This window comes from Podarcis bocagei (assembly GCF_964188305.1).
Source record: "Podarcis bocagei genome assembly, chromosome: 16".
In the NCBI taxonomy this organism is placed as follows: Eukaryota; Metazoa; Chordata; class Lepidosauria; order Squamata; family Lacertidae; genus Podarcis; species Podarcis bocagei.
The window spans coordinates 4,444,468-4,457,731 of NC_138142.1; the positions used below are offsets into that span (position 1 = coordinate 4,444,468).

General features: G+C 46.4%; 1 protein-coding gene and 1 long non-coding RNA gene across 3 annotated transcripts in view; one reads left to right on the forward strand and one right to left on the reverse strand.

Annotated features, from left to right (window-relative positions):
* ABCB9 (ATP binding cassette subfamily B member 9) overlaps nt 1-8,479 on the reverse strand; it is a 34,071-nt gene extending 25,592 nt beyond the window's left edge. Inside the window, exons 1-2 of one of the 2 annotated variants that reach the window (XM_081175490.1) lie at nt 7,839-8,479; nt 6,640-6,784 (exon numbers count right to left, since the gene is read on the reverse strand). The gene's annotated coding sequence lies outside the window, so the exon portion shown is untranslated. The remainder of the gene's footprint in view (nt 1-6,639; nt 6,785-7,838) is intronic. The other variant, XM_081175491.1, reaches the window with a different exon arrangement.
* LOC308576302 lies at nt 16-11,082 on the forward strand. The gene is made up of 2 exons (XR_014003179.1): nt 16-95; nt 8,471-11,082. It is a non-coding gene; the product is annotated as an uncharacterized lncRNA (long non-coding RNA).
* Nucleotides 11,083-13,264: the final 2,182 nt, after the last annotated feature.

The window sequence follows — 13,264 nt, forward strand, 5'->3', positions numbered from 1 at the left end:
CAAAGGCAAAGGCAATTTTTGAAGCGGCAGCAGGGGCTTTTGCAGACAAACAGCGGGGTGCTTCTGTCAGATTAATGAAAGGTTCTCCTCAGCTGGTAGAGGCATTTAAGTCATATTTTTATTTACATGCTGCTGAATGCCCAAATAGGCTTCTAAGTGGTTTTAACAAAGTATTTAGAAGTATACAAAGTATATGGTGGGGGAGGGCAGGAAAGGTCCTTTTCTGTGGCATGCCCCGGGCCCCATCTCTTTATAGTTTTAGGCAGCTGGTTAAGACGTATATTCTTCAGCAGCTATTAGCGGCTGTTCTTTAGTCATTGGTTATGTGTTTTTAAGGATTATGTGATTTTATGTATGGAGGGGGCCAAAAGACTACAAAGAAGTATCGTCTGCAACATAAGAGCAGAAATGTCAGACTGCACCTCTCTCTTTCATTCATGTTATTGGGCCTCCCTGTTTTACACTCCCTCCTCTTCTAAACCCACATACATGCATTTGTAAGGTAAAGGCAAAGGACCCCTGGATGGTTACCGTATTTTTTGCTCTATAAGACTCACTTTTCCCTCCTAAAAAGTAAGGGGAAATGTGTGTGCGTCTTATGGAGCGAATGCAGGCTGCGCAGCTATCCCTGAAGCCAGAACAGCAAGAGGGATTGCTGCTTTCACTGCGCAGCGATCCCTCTTGCTGTTTTGGCTTCTGAGATTCAGAATTTTCTCTCTCTTGTTTTCCTCCTCCAAAAACTAGGTGCGTCTTATGGTCTGGTGCGTCTTATAGAGCGAAAAAGACAGTAGGTCCAGTCAAACCTGACTATGGGGTGTGGCACTCATCTCGCTTTCAGGCCGAGTGAGCCAGTGTTTGTACACAGACAGCTTTCTGGGTCATGTGGCCAGCAGGACTAAACCACTTCTGGAGCAACGGGACACCGTGACAGAAGCCAGAGCGCACAGAAACACCATTTACCTTCCTGCCACCTATTTATCTACTTGCACTAGTGTGCTTTCAAACCGCTAGGTTGTCACAAGCTGAGACAGAGTAACAGGAGCTCACCCCGTTGCACGAATTCGAACTTCTGACCTTCTGATCAGCAAGCCCAAGAGGCTAACAATAATACTAACAATAATGTACCTGGTGTTTGCTGCATTTGATGAAGTGGGCTAAACATCCTTTTTAAAGGCTAGCCTGCAAAAAATATGCTACTCACCCCCCCAAAAAAAACTCCTTAAGCTCATTTGAATTAGACATTTTTGTCTCCAAAGGCAGTGACAACAGCCACTACACACCCTCCTCCCACCTACATCACAACACAGATGTACTAAAGGGGGGCGGGCAGAGGATTTTTTGCAGGTAACAGTGTCCCCTGCTGGTAAAATGCACACATTAATGCAATATTCTTTTCCTCTCAAGCATCCTACCTTCAAGGACTCCTTCCCACTTAAGACCAGTATGCTGAAGAATCTCTCCATATGTGTCATTACACCGGATTCAGGGATATGCTGGTGTAGTGGTCATAACAACGATGGCCCTCTGAATGTTGTTAGACTCCAACTCCCATCAGTCCCAGCCAGTGTGGCCAATGATCAGGTGTGATGGAAGTTGTTGCTCAACAACATCTGGAAGGCTATGGGCTCCCCATTTCTGGGTTAGGGGGCTGGACTAGGACTGGGGAGATCCAGGATCTCTGGGTGACTTAGCCCAGGCACCATTTCACAGCCCAACCTATTAGCTCACGCCACACCGATTTTTTAATTGATAAGAAATACTTTGCAAAACAAAAAGCACTCGATTTATAACGTGGAACACATCAACTTTATAATACGGGGCATCTAGAAAGTATAGAACAATGTAGCTATATTAGAACATGAATCATTCCCAAAATACAATTATAAACAAGCCTCTTACCTATGTACCTTATGTATACAAACATAATGGAAGGTGTGAACTTGTTTTTGCCCAGTAATCTCTCTCATACTGTATATATATATATATATATATATATATATATATATATATATATATGCAGGTTTTGGTGTTTTCGGGTATCTTCCCGTGTAAGAGTTGGGGTGTTCTTGAAAGAAGCCGAAAGCACCAGCCTGAAGATGACGAGTGAGACCTCGTCGAAACGTCGCCTAGACACCCCAACTCTTACACGGGAAGACACCCGAAGACACCAAAACCTGCATTCCTGTACCCGTGAAAATCTACGAAAGCATATATATATATATATATATATATATATATATATATATATATATATATATATATATGTAGGTTTTGGTGTCTTCGGGTGTCTTCCCGTGTAAGAGTTGGGGTGTCTAGGCGACGTTTCGACGAGGTCTCACTCGTCATCTTCAGGCTGGTGCTTTCGGCTTCTTGTTACTAGAACAGAGCATATATATGGTCTAATTTGAGTTGAGTTGGTCTAATGAGAGTTTCTTTGTCTCAACTCTCATCACCTCATCAACACCAAGAAGTCTCTCTCTTTTCTGTTCTTTCATGTTTGTCAGAGTTGGAAATCCTAGTTCACAACAATAGGTCACTGAGAACTCTAGAAGAATAGCCAATGTTATTCTCCTGCACTCTGTTTCTGGGCACACATGCAGAGAGCAATTATGGATCACAACTAGGATTGTCCTCAGCACCACTTGATGCTTTTGCTCTCATTTTGAAAAGATATCTATCCATGTTCTGCTTAATTTTTTTTAAATACTATGCTATGCTATATTGTAATGTTTAAATGTTTATTTGATTGTGCTTTAATATTCCCACCACACTTGCCACCCTCTCCTGCCACACCAGGGTGGCGCACCACACTCTTTGAGAACCACTGCTCTAGACACACACAACCCAGGCTTCTTGGAGAAAAGAAATGAATTCAATAAAGTTAAAAATGTTCTAGGGTGCAGCCAGGCCACAGAGATTGCTGCCTGTTGCTGTCCCACATGAAAAGAGAATGACCCAAATGCACAAATCACTCTCCTTCCAGCTTCACATTAGAGATGAAATTGTAGAGTTTTCTAGTTGACCAACTCCTTATCTATAGGGCTGCAATGTTTAACTAGTTAAAAAACTCTTATTAATACACTGTAAGCAGTTTAAAAGCTGCACATAGAAGATCTTTCCTCTTTTCTCCCACACTTTGGAACGGATGCCTCTTCTAAGATGTCACCTGCACAGATCATCCAAAAATGGAGTGGGGAGGAGCAAGATTCTCACTTCAGACCGGTTGTTTTCACCCATATGCAAATTTAAGCAATTGATTGACTAGCACACACTATGGCTGTGGACCAGATCTGACCAAGGCCTGAGTCGAATAGGGCCTGTTTGGAAGATCTCAGGTGATTCGAGCAGGCACAGACACAGATCACTGGTTGGATGAGCCAGAGCAACTTGTGGCAGTCAGCGCATCAGGCAGGACAGAGAGGCAGTGTGGGAAAATCACGCAGAAAAGCCGAGACCTACCTGACCGGTCACTGCATCTTCCAAGGAGAAGGTAGGCCCAGCGCCGTGATTCACCTTCCTGCCTGACCCCCCCCCCCCAGGACTAATGTCTTCATGCAACAGCTTTTGAGCAGAGGGACCAGTCCTGTGGGGTACAGGAACTGCTTTGCAAGCAGCTTTTCTGCACTGGACTCTTCTTGCTTACCAGCTAGTAAGCAGAAGGATCTCATTCCGTGTGATGTTGGCCGCATCACCTGCCCCCACCCTGGGAACAGATATGGGGTGGGTGGCCCCCGGGACAGCACAGGGCAATTTGGCCTGATCCAGGGACCACATCCACCAGAGGGCAGATTGGAGTGGGTGTCTGTACACAGTCCTAGCACACACATAACTGACTGAGAAAGCTTGGGTCATTACTTGGGTAACAGCCCAACTTTTTAAACGGACTTTAGGTATAATTGTGTGCAGGGGTTATATTTTTATTACATATGCATCTGACCCTACCTTCACAGAATTCAAAGGTACACATGATCCCCTCCTTCCAATTTTATCCTCACAACCCCCCTGTGAAATTAGACTGAAAGAAGTGATCAGCTCAGAGTTACCTAGTGAGCTTTGTGATTGGATTGAATTAAAGGTAAAGGTACCCCTGCCCGTATGGGCCAGTCTTAACAGACTCTAGGGTTGTGAGCTCATCTCACTCTAGAGGCCGGGAGCCAGCGCTGTCCGCAGACACTTCCGGGTCACGTGGCCAGCGTGACGAAGCTGCTCCGGCGAACCGGCACCAGAGCAGCACACGGAATGCCATTTACCTTCCTGCTATAAAGCGGTACCTATTTATCTACTTGCACTTAATTGTGCTTTCGAACTGCTAGGTGGGCAGGAGCTGGGACCGAACGACGGGAGCTCACCCCGCCACGGGGATTCGAACCGCCGACCATGCGATCGGCAAGTCCTAGGCGCTGAGGTTTTACCCACAGCGCCACCCGCGTCCCTGTGATTGAATTAGCCTGGCACTATTATAACTCAGCCTTCCCCTGCCTGGCTGGTGCCCTCCAGATGTTTTGGCCCACGTCTCCCACCATCCCTGATTAGCTGCGCTGGTTCAGGCTGATAAGGGTTGTAGTGCAAAACACCTGGAGAGAGTACCGGGATGGGGAAGGCTGCTCTGACCATTAGTCATCTCTTGACTCTCAATTAAGTTTCCTGAATGTCTGGGCCCCTTTCTCTCTTCCACCCCTGCAAAAAGCATTCGTTTTTATTTTAGCTGCAATGAAGAAAACCTACCAACATCACCTCCTTGAGCTTTGTCTCTCTCAGCGTAACAGATCAGGTGCCCTTTAGGCAGCATATTTGAGGTGTCATGTTGCCATTTTTTTGCTCAGGTTGTAGAATCAAGAATCCTCATCAATATATTTTAACTTCTTTAGTCAAATACAAGGACTGGAGAATTGAGGAAAGGTGGGGGGATGCTTCAAAGGGGAAAAAATGAATTCTAAAACACACTCACATATGCACACAGCAGTGTCAACTCTGAGTACTGCTATTTATGACACGGCTCATATTTTGGGCTACTATTATTATTATTATTGCTGGCCTTAGTCTTTTTACACCAAAAAACAAGGCTTATTGAAACCCATCATTTTACAAAAACAGTGCAATCCGCAAAACGTTTACAGTTTTGCAAATTCTATTATTCAGAATTTGAAGTCTACCATACCCACTTTGACAGCATCTTATCCTAAATGTCTGAAGGCAGGATGAGTTACTTAGTGGTAAAGGGCAGAACGCTACACATGCTCAGAGATACCTTATTGCCATCATATAATCCAGGACCGAATCTGGTCTCTCATAGTTGGGCTTGGTACATATGCTAGAATCAAAATTACACCGATTTCTAAAAAAGAATAAAATCCTAGTTATTCAAACACAAAAGAATGAGTATGGTGCCACCCCCACCGTAAAACAGAGCTGCTTTGCTGTTAACATCTACATAACAGACAGCTATTATTCTGCTCAATGTTTTACCATCACTGCAGCTTCAAAACCAGGAAACAGTTTAGCTGTTTTAAAGTCCAAAATCTTTGATTATACACACACAAACACATATTTGGGGGGGGGGTGTTTGTCATCAAATTATGGTGGAAAGGCTCACTAGATCTAGAATATGTTTTTGCCAAACTTCTGGTCAAAACAATTAGGCTTGTTAACAGCATAGTAAACACTGACCAGCTCAGCTAAATATCCAGAGGAATCTGCCAAGTCATCCCACTTATGATAAATCTACAGGGGAAAAATATTCAAATAGTACGATCTTCCTGCAGAAAAGCCTAAAGAAGCCCAATAAATCTACCAGCTCCATTTAACACTCATCTGCTAGAGCTGTTCTCTTTTAATATACTCCTAACAGGCAATTAAATGCTGTCTGGTTTTTATTGTGGCATTGCTCAGTTTGGAAAATATATCTGTGTTATCCACAGTCTGCTAGGGATGGACCTCCTTAGCTCAGTAAAACACCTTGCCTTTCACGCAGAAACTCCCAGGATCGATCCCTGGCTTCTCCAGATAAAAGGATCCAATAGCAGGTATTGTGGAAGACCCCTCTCTGTGCCGGGAGGGAGTTATTGGAGCTGACAGTCAAATGGCGGAGATGGGGAATTAATCTGCCCCGAGTTGCTAATAAGGCAGTTTCCTGTGGTCTTTATGCAGCACCCTGGCAGCCAAGGTGCCAAAACACTTTGCAACAGATTCAAAACGTAACAGAGGATGAGAGAAACTCAGCCAGAGCAAGCAGCTCCATGGGAAAAAAACAAAACGCTCTTCTAGAGGAGAAAGGTGGTGAATGACTTGCAGAGAAAAGGTTGGAAAGGGCTGGGTACTTGAGGTCATCTTCAATCACACAGATGTCCCATAGATGATGGAGCAACTTTGGTTTCTGGTGCTGCAGAGGGCAAGACCAGCAACCAATGGATTCAAAACATAGAAAAGGGATTTAGACTCAGTATTAGGAAGAGCGTCCTGATGGCAGAAGCTGATCAACAGTAAAGTAGGTTGCCCTGGAGGATTATTAAAACCCGGGACCCCAAAGTTCATTTTGCTTGTGTCTTCTTGCAAATGCTCAGTCATTTTGCAAATGAAAGGCACTTTGGCATCAGAGGCCCCCTTCCTATTCCCAAATGTCTGGGGGCAGCTGTGACTTACCAGCAGCAAAGGTGAAATCGCTCCGCACACGTCTGGAAGTTCCAGTTTTGGACTCTAAATCAATGGTGTTTTTCCCCCACCTTTGCACACAGCAAAATGTTTACCTCTAACATACAGTCCGCAACTTACGTTCCAGGGATTGCACCTGCAGCCAAAATCACATATAGTCAAAACCCACCAGGTTCAATGGCAGGTGGGATTGCCAAAGTCATTTTCCCCACATCCCCACCCCCTTTAAAAAAAATAAAAAAAAATGCCATGCATGTAAAGCTGGATGTGCATGAGTTAAATGCGCCTAAATTGTGGGCTTACTGTAGTCTGTATGAAAGTATCCCCGTCTTCATCCTCACAATAAACATGCAAGGCAAGGGAGGACAAGAGACAACAACTATGTCCACAGAGCTTCAATTTAAGCAGATATAAATCGCAATTTAAGGGAAGGTACCATGGCATAATAGGAGACTGTCTGCTATACGTGGCAGGTTCAATCCCTGACGTCTGTGAGTTCATTTTGTTTAAGGGTCTCGGGTACCAATCATTGGGAGAAGCCCTTTTCTGCCTGGGTCAGTTGCTGGCAGGAGAGTAAGAGGCCGTGGAATATTCTGTGGTGCTGCCTTCAGGGCAAGTGTCTGGGGCCCCGCTCCGCGGAACGCAGCCGGGCTGCTGACTTGCCACATTTGGGGAAGGGAAGCAATACACATTCAGGGCTTTCCTCGGAGTAGGCATGGCTGGTCTGGCTTGCCCTGCGAGATTTCTCAACTCCATCCCTGGGAGCAAGGCAGCACCAGACCTTTCCGCATGTCTTAAACTCGGACCCGCCTGGTCCGGGGCCAGCTGTCCTCTTCGCCCCCGGCTCGAAGGGCTCAGCTGCGGCTCTGCTTACTCAGACTTCGCTCCGAGTCGAATCTCGGAGGAGGGAAAGGCCGGTTGCTGGGATCTGCTTGCAAAGGCAGCGCCGGATTAAGCGCTGCCTTGCACTTGCGTCAGGAGGGAGGGGGGAATGAAATGGAAGGCAGCTTTCCAGGGCTGGACCACCCCGGGGCTTTGGGATCGGGAGAGAGATCGGGACCGGGAGGAAAAGGAGCCACATCCCTCCCGAAGCTCCCCGGGGGGGCGAGGAAGGACCGGCCCCCCGCTGCGCGCCTGCCTGCCTGCCTGCAGCGCCGAGCTGGGGAGCGAGAGGAAGGCGCGGCTCTTACCTGCGGAGCAAAGCAGCGCGCAGGATCCTGGTTGCGCAGGCGGCGGGCGAAGCAGCGGGACCGGCCGGCGGCGGCTCCGAGACTCTCCAGGACAAGGTCGGAAGTGGGCGGGGCATTCCCGGGACTGCGTCATCAGGCCACGCCTCCTCCCACCTTTGCAGCTGGTGATCTTGTCAATTCTTGGAAGGGATCCCCCAGGGTCATCAAGTCCATGCTGAAGCTGTTTTCAGTCGCCTCCATCTCACAGAATCTTAGAATTGTAAAGTTGGAAGGGGCCTCAATGGTCATCTAGTCCAACCCCCTGCAATGCAGGAATCTCAGCTGAAGCAGCCATGACAGATGACCATCTACTTAAAAACCTCCAGAACTGAAAGGCCTTCCTTTTTCTTGTCAATAATGTGTTCAATCTCACTGTCATTCTCATCAAACCAGTCCTGGTGTTTCTTGGTTTGGTAGCCAATAGTTTGTTCACAGGCTGCAATAATGGAATTTTTTGGGTTGGTCCAGTGTTCCTCAATGTTATCAGGGAACTCTGAAAGCAGATGGTCCTTAAGAGTCGTTTGGAAGCAGTCCCACTTAATGGGATCTTGAAGGGCTTGAGTGTTCATTCTGTGCCTTAGTTTCCTTCCTAGGTATAATCTTGATAGCCATTGTGGAATGTATTAATTGGTGATCTGTCCAGCAGTCATCGTCATCATAGCTCTGGTAAGGAGCACATCACAGCGATCTTCTGCTCGGACAATTACATAGTCTAAGAGGTGCCAGTGGTTCAACCGAGGTGCCTCCATGATGTTTTAAATGTATTTTTTTGTTGTTGAAAGTGTGTTGGTAATAACAAGATTGTGAGCTGCACATATAGTAAAAGGTAAGATTCTGTTCTGGTTGCTGTTGTCAATTCCTTCTTTCCCAATAGTTGCAGACAGCAGGCTACAAATTGAAATCTCGCCCAATTCTTGCATTAGAATCACTCAGGAGGATAATTTTATCCTCCTTAGGCATTTCTGATAGGATGGCATCCAGCTGAGAATACCATTTTTCTTTAATGTCTTCATCAACATCCAGTGTTGGTGCATAAGTGCTTAGAATAGTAGCCTGTTGGGTTTGGGCAAGTTTTATTTGAAGGCTTGAAAGTCGCTCATTAGTGCTGGTAGGGACTTCTGACACAAGATTGTTTTCGATTGCAAAGCCTACTCCATGTCTTCAATGTTCTTGTTCAGGTAGACCAAGAACATTCCAGAAGAATGTGTAGCCTCCTTTTTCTTCCTTCAGTTGCCCCTCTTCTGCTCTTTTCTTGAAGCACTGCAATATCGATGTTAAAACGTCACAACTCTCTTGCAATGATGGCAGTCCTGCATTTGGGATGCTCATTATCTGTGTTATCCAACAGTCTGTATATTCCATGTTCAAAAGTTCTGTTGTCTTTTATGACCACTGGGTGGTGACCCCATTGGGCCCGGTAATCCAGTCAGGCAAAAAGGGAGGCAGACTATGTTTAGGGCACCTTTTCTAGCCCCTCCCCCTATTTGGGGTGAGCTGAGTGTGGATCCTAAACAGGACTGCTCAGTCATGCATACAGCTGCCGAACGACTGAACTGCCTCATTCCTTGAGTCAGAATGACTGAATCTGTATCCACTGCCCATGTGCCAGTTCATTACTAGGGGCTTCCAGATTTCACAGTACTGCCCGTTACCATTTGTCAATCACCATGAAAATTGTTTGGGTTTGGGATGGGTTATTGGAAGATGCCTGTGCATGAATTTGTTTTATGTGTGTAGATAAGTGCATGCTGACCAACACACAGTCTTTGCAGTAAGGCTCTATTCCGATGGATTCTTATCTGCTGCAGCCTTCATCCACCCTCACAGCTGTTGTAACATACCACTTGTTATTATCTGACTGTTCTGCTGTTGAGAACTTCTTAGATCATTCTTTGTCTAGCTCCTCCCCTTTGACCTTACCGCCTTGAGAGTACGAGACTCCGGATGGCTTCGCTCACAAGGGTCATAGGAACATGCAAGCCCACTCACCACGACAAGGGGATGATCCAGCGAGTGAACCCACTGGAGCAAAGCAGGGCCAAGCCCTTTGACATCTGATGCCCTTTTAAAATGTGTTGTGTAAAGAGGAATTACTGGGTTGCCTTTGCTTTTGTTTTTCTTGTGTTTTCCATTTTCCATATTGTGATTTTAAATTGTGAATCACCCTGGGATCTATGGGTATAGGTCAGCATAGGACAAACAAACAAACAAACATGTAACACTGAAGTTAGGCAAATTAAGTGTGCATATATTTGCATGATTCAGTTTACTGGTGCCAAATCAAGTACATAAAGAATCCTCTTGGATCAGACTAAAGGCTCCACTAGCCCTGCATTCTGTTCTCAAACAGGCAACCCACAAGCAGTGCAGGAGCGCAACAGCCCCTTGAGGTCCCCAGCAGCTGGTGGTCAGAGGCATCCGACCTGAAAAAGAGCCAAGCAGGATGTGACGGGGCCCCTGACCATTAGGTCCAGTTGTGACCGACTTTGAGGTTGCGGCGCTCATCTCGTTTTATTGGCCGAGGGAGCCGGCGTACAGCTTCCGGGTCATGTGGCCAGCATGACTAAGCCACTTCTGGTGAACCAGAGCAGCACACGGAAAAGCTGTTTACCTTCCCGCCGGAGTGGTACCTATTTATCTACTTGCACTTTGACGTGCTTTTGAACAGCTAGGTTGGCAGGAGCAGGGACCGAGCAACGGGAGCTCACCCCGTTGCAGGGATTCGAACCGCCGACCTTCTGATTGGCAAGTCCTAGGCTCTGTGGTTTAACCCACAGCGCCACCCGCATTGAAGGATAGTCCCCAATAAATCCCACCCCTCCAGTTTCTGAGATTTCACCAAGGATTGCTGATAGACTTTAAAGTTCATCTTCACAGTCTTTGGACCTAGAAGCTGAATAGAAAATAAAATTCACAGGATGTTGGATTTTTCTGAATTTCTGTGCCTGCCCAGGGACAATCGGGAACCTAGTACGTAAGGAACTACTGGGTCTGAGGGATTAGGGGCATGACCAAGGCAATTATGTGTTTTTGTATGTGATGTGGAAGTTGAAGTGAAATTTCCAACACTCAAGAATATGCAGGTGCTGTGCAGAAGATGCTCATGGATGGCTCAGTTCAAGATACTGTGTCCTTTGGTATCAGAGTGGCCCTTTCAAGAAACTGCTGGACTCCAAGTCTTGATTAAAGCATATATTTCATGGCATATCAGTATATACATCTATAAAAACTAAAGTCACACAATAGCATTCAGCCAGTTTTCTTCATGCTGGGTATACTCTGTTCCGGAGGTAAGACAGTCTCAATTTGAAATGACACAAATTGGTTCTTCTTCAGCTTTTTCAGGGCCTGATCTTCATGAGTATCAAAAACACCATCCTCCATTTTGTAAGTGAGAGACGAGAGACCTTTTGTTTTCCTCTTCATACTTTTCTGTTCCTGTTTATATGCGGCAGCCATGTTGGCAAGAACCTGCGGAAGGAGAGGATGGGCCTTTAGATAACTAACCCACCCTACCCAGAGGGCTCAGGGCCTGTAACAGCAGCTTCAAATTCATTTTATTCACTCCCCCCCTCCATTCATTTATCCCACACTTCTTCCATGGATCTCGGGATAACATAGTTTACCCTGAGAACAACCCTTTGAGGTAGGCTAGGCTGGGAAATAAGGACTTGCTGAAGGGCTGCCATTCAGCTGAGTGGGAAATTCGAACCCAGATCTCCCCACCATTATCTGTTACAGTGCACTGAAAAAAGCAGGACAGATAAGTAAGACAGTTCCAAGAGCTGAACAGGATGGTGTATGGGAGAACAGAGTAGGCAGGAACGTAAAAATGTTGACTGCGATTATTTAAAAGGGGAGTGTTTTAAATAGAAATAGAAATTCATATTCCCAGCAGTGGGAATCAGAACAAAATATCACCATCTCCACTCACCATGCCACGTTGGGCGCTGTGGGACTCCAACCCCCATCAGCTTCAGCTAACACAGCCAATGGTTAGGGTTGATGGGAGCTGGAGACAAACACATCTGATCAAGCAAATTTTTCTGCCCCCTTAAGTCACCTCCTTCGCCAATTTTGGTGGCATTTTATTTTATTTTGCAAAGTAAAGTAAACATTGGAGCAAGGTGCCCTGATAGAAATGCAAATTGTCCCTCCTCTGTCACCAGATCATAGAATAATAGAGTTGGAAGGGACAATCGTTGCACAGATCAGGAGGGAGAGTGGCTGTGTGCTTTGTAAGGCGTGTGTGTGTGTGTGTGTACGCACTGCACAAAAGTGTGTGTAAGACTATGTGGTGGCCACACCCACTGTTGATATTAGCCTAATATTGGACTAATGGTAGGCACCCCTCTTACATGCAAATGCGGTGAATATCTGGCAGCCAAGGCACTTACAATCTCTTTCACTGCATTCTGTTGCTCCTGAACAGCAGCGGTAAATGACGGGAGGACGCTGGTTTGGAAGGGACTAGCACCTTGCTCTTTGGAGGAGTCCTTGATGCATTCAGCCTAGAAACAATGAAGGTGAGATGTGGGGGGCAGGGGGGGTTTGGAACCCAAGTTGGCAAATGACTCAACATTGTGGCATCTGGCTGACAGACCCCTGCTAATACACCCCCCCCAAACTGGCCTTCAGTGAGGATTTGATGCCACTGTTGTTGCTGCTGCTGTTTTATTTGACTGTGGTGGCCTTTGGCCAAGAGCTGTAATATTTGGAATGCTTTGTATCACTAATTTATTGTTTTTACAATCGGTTGGCAAGACTCAGGCTGGCTTTAAGAGGTGCAGCAGAACGAGCTGGTCAAGTGCTCAATGACAGAGCACATGCTGCATTTGCAAAAGGTCTATGGCATCTCCAGGAGGGGCTGAAAAGACTCCTCTAGACACAGGGCTCATCCACACTTCTTTGTCCCATGATTTCTAGGCAAGGGTTGTGGTTTTTTGTCTCACCGTCCTCCCTGGGGAAACCCACTGTTTGCTGTTCCTCACTCCTTCTTCCCAAAGCACAGTGCCCGGCTTACCCAGCTTTAGGAAGGCAGCATCAGGGCTTGGGGGTATTAAATGTTGCCAAGGGCCACCAAAAAAGGCCTTGAGGGTCATAGCCCTCTGGTCTGGGGGGAGCTGTCCACAAGCAGGACAGGATGGCAAACAGCCCTCTTCCTCCCTGTATCCCTTGCAAGTCGTATCCAGAGTTTTAACCTGGAGTTTTAATGGCTTTACATAAGAACCACGGACAGAATTGAGTTTGTTGAGTCTGGCTGGCCACTACGCAAGACAGGATGTAGGACTGGAGAAACCTGGCTTGATCCAGCAGGGTTCGTTCTTAAGTTCACTGCACAGAGGTGGGGAACTGCCGGCCTGTGGGGGCCTAATCTGGCCTCCCCA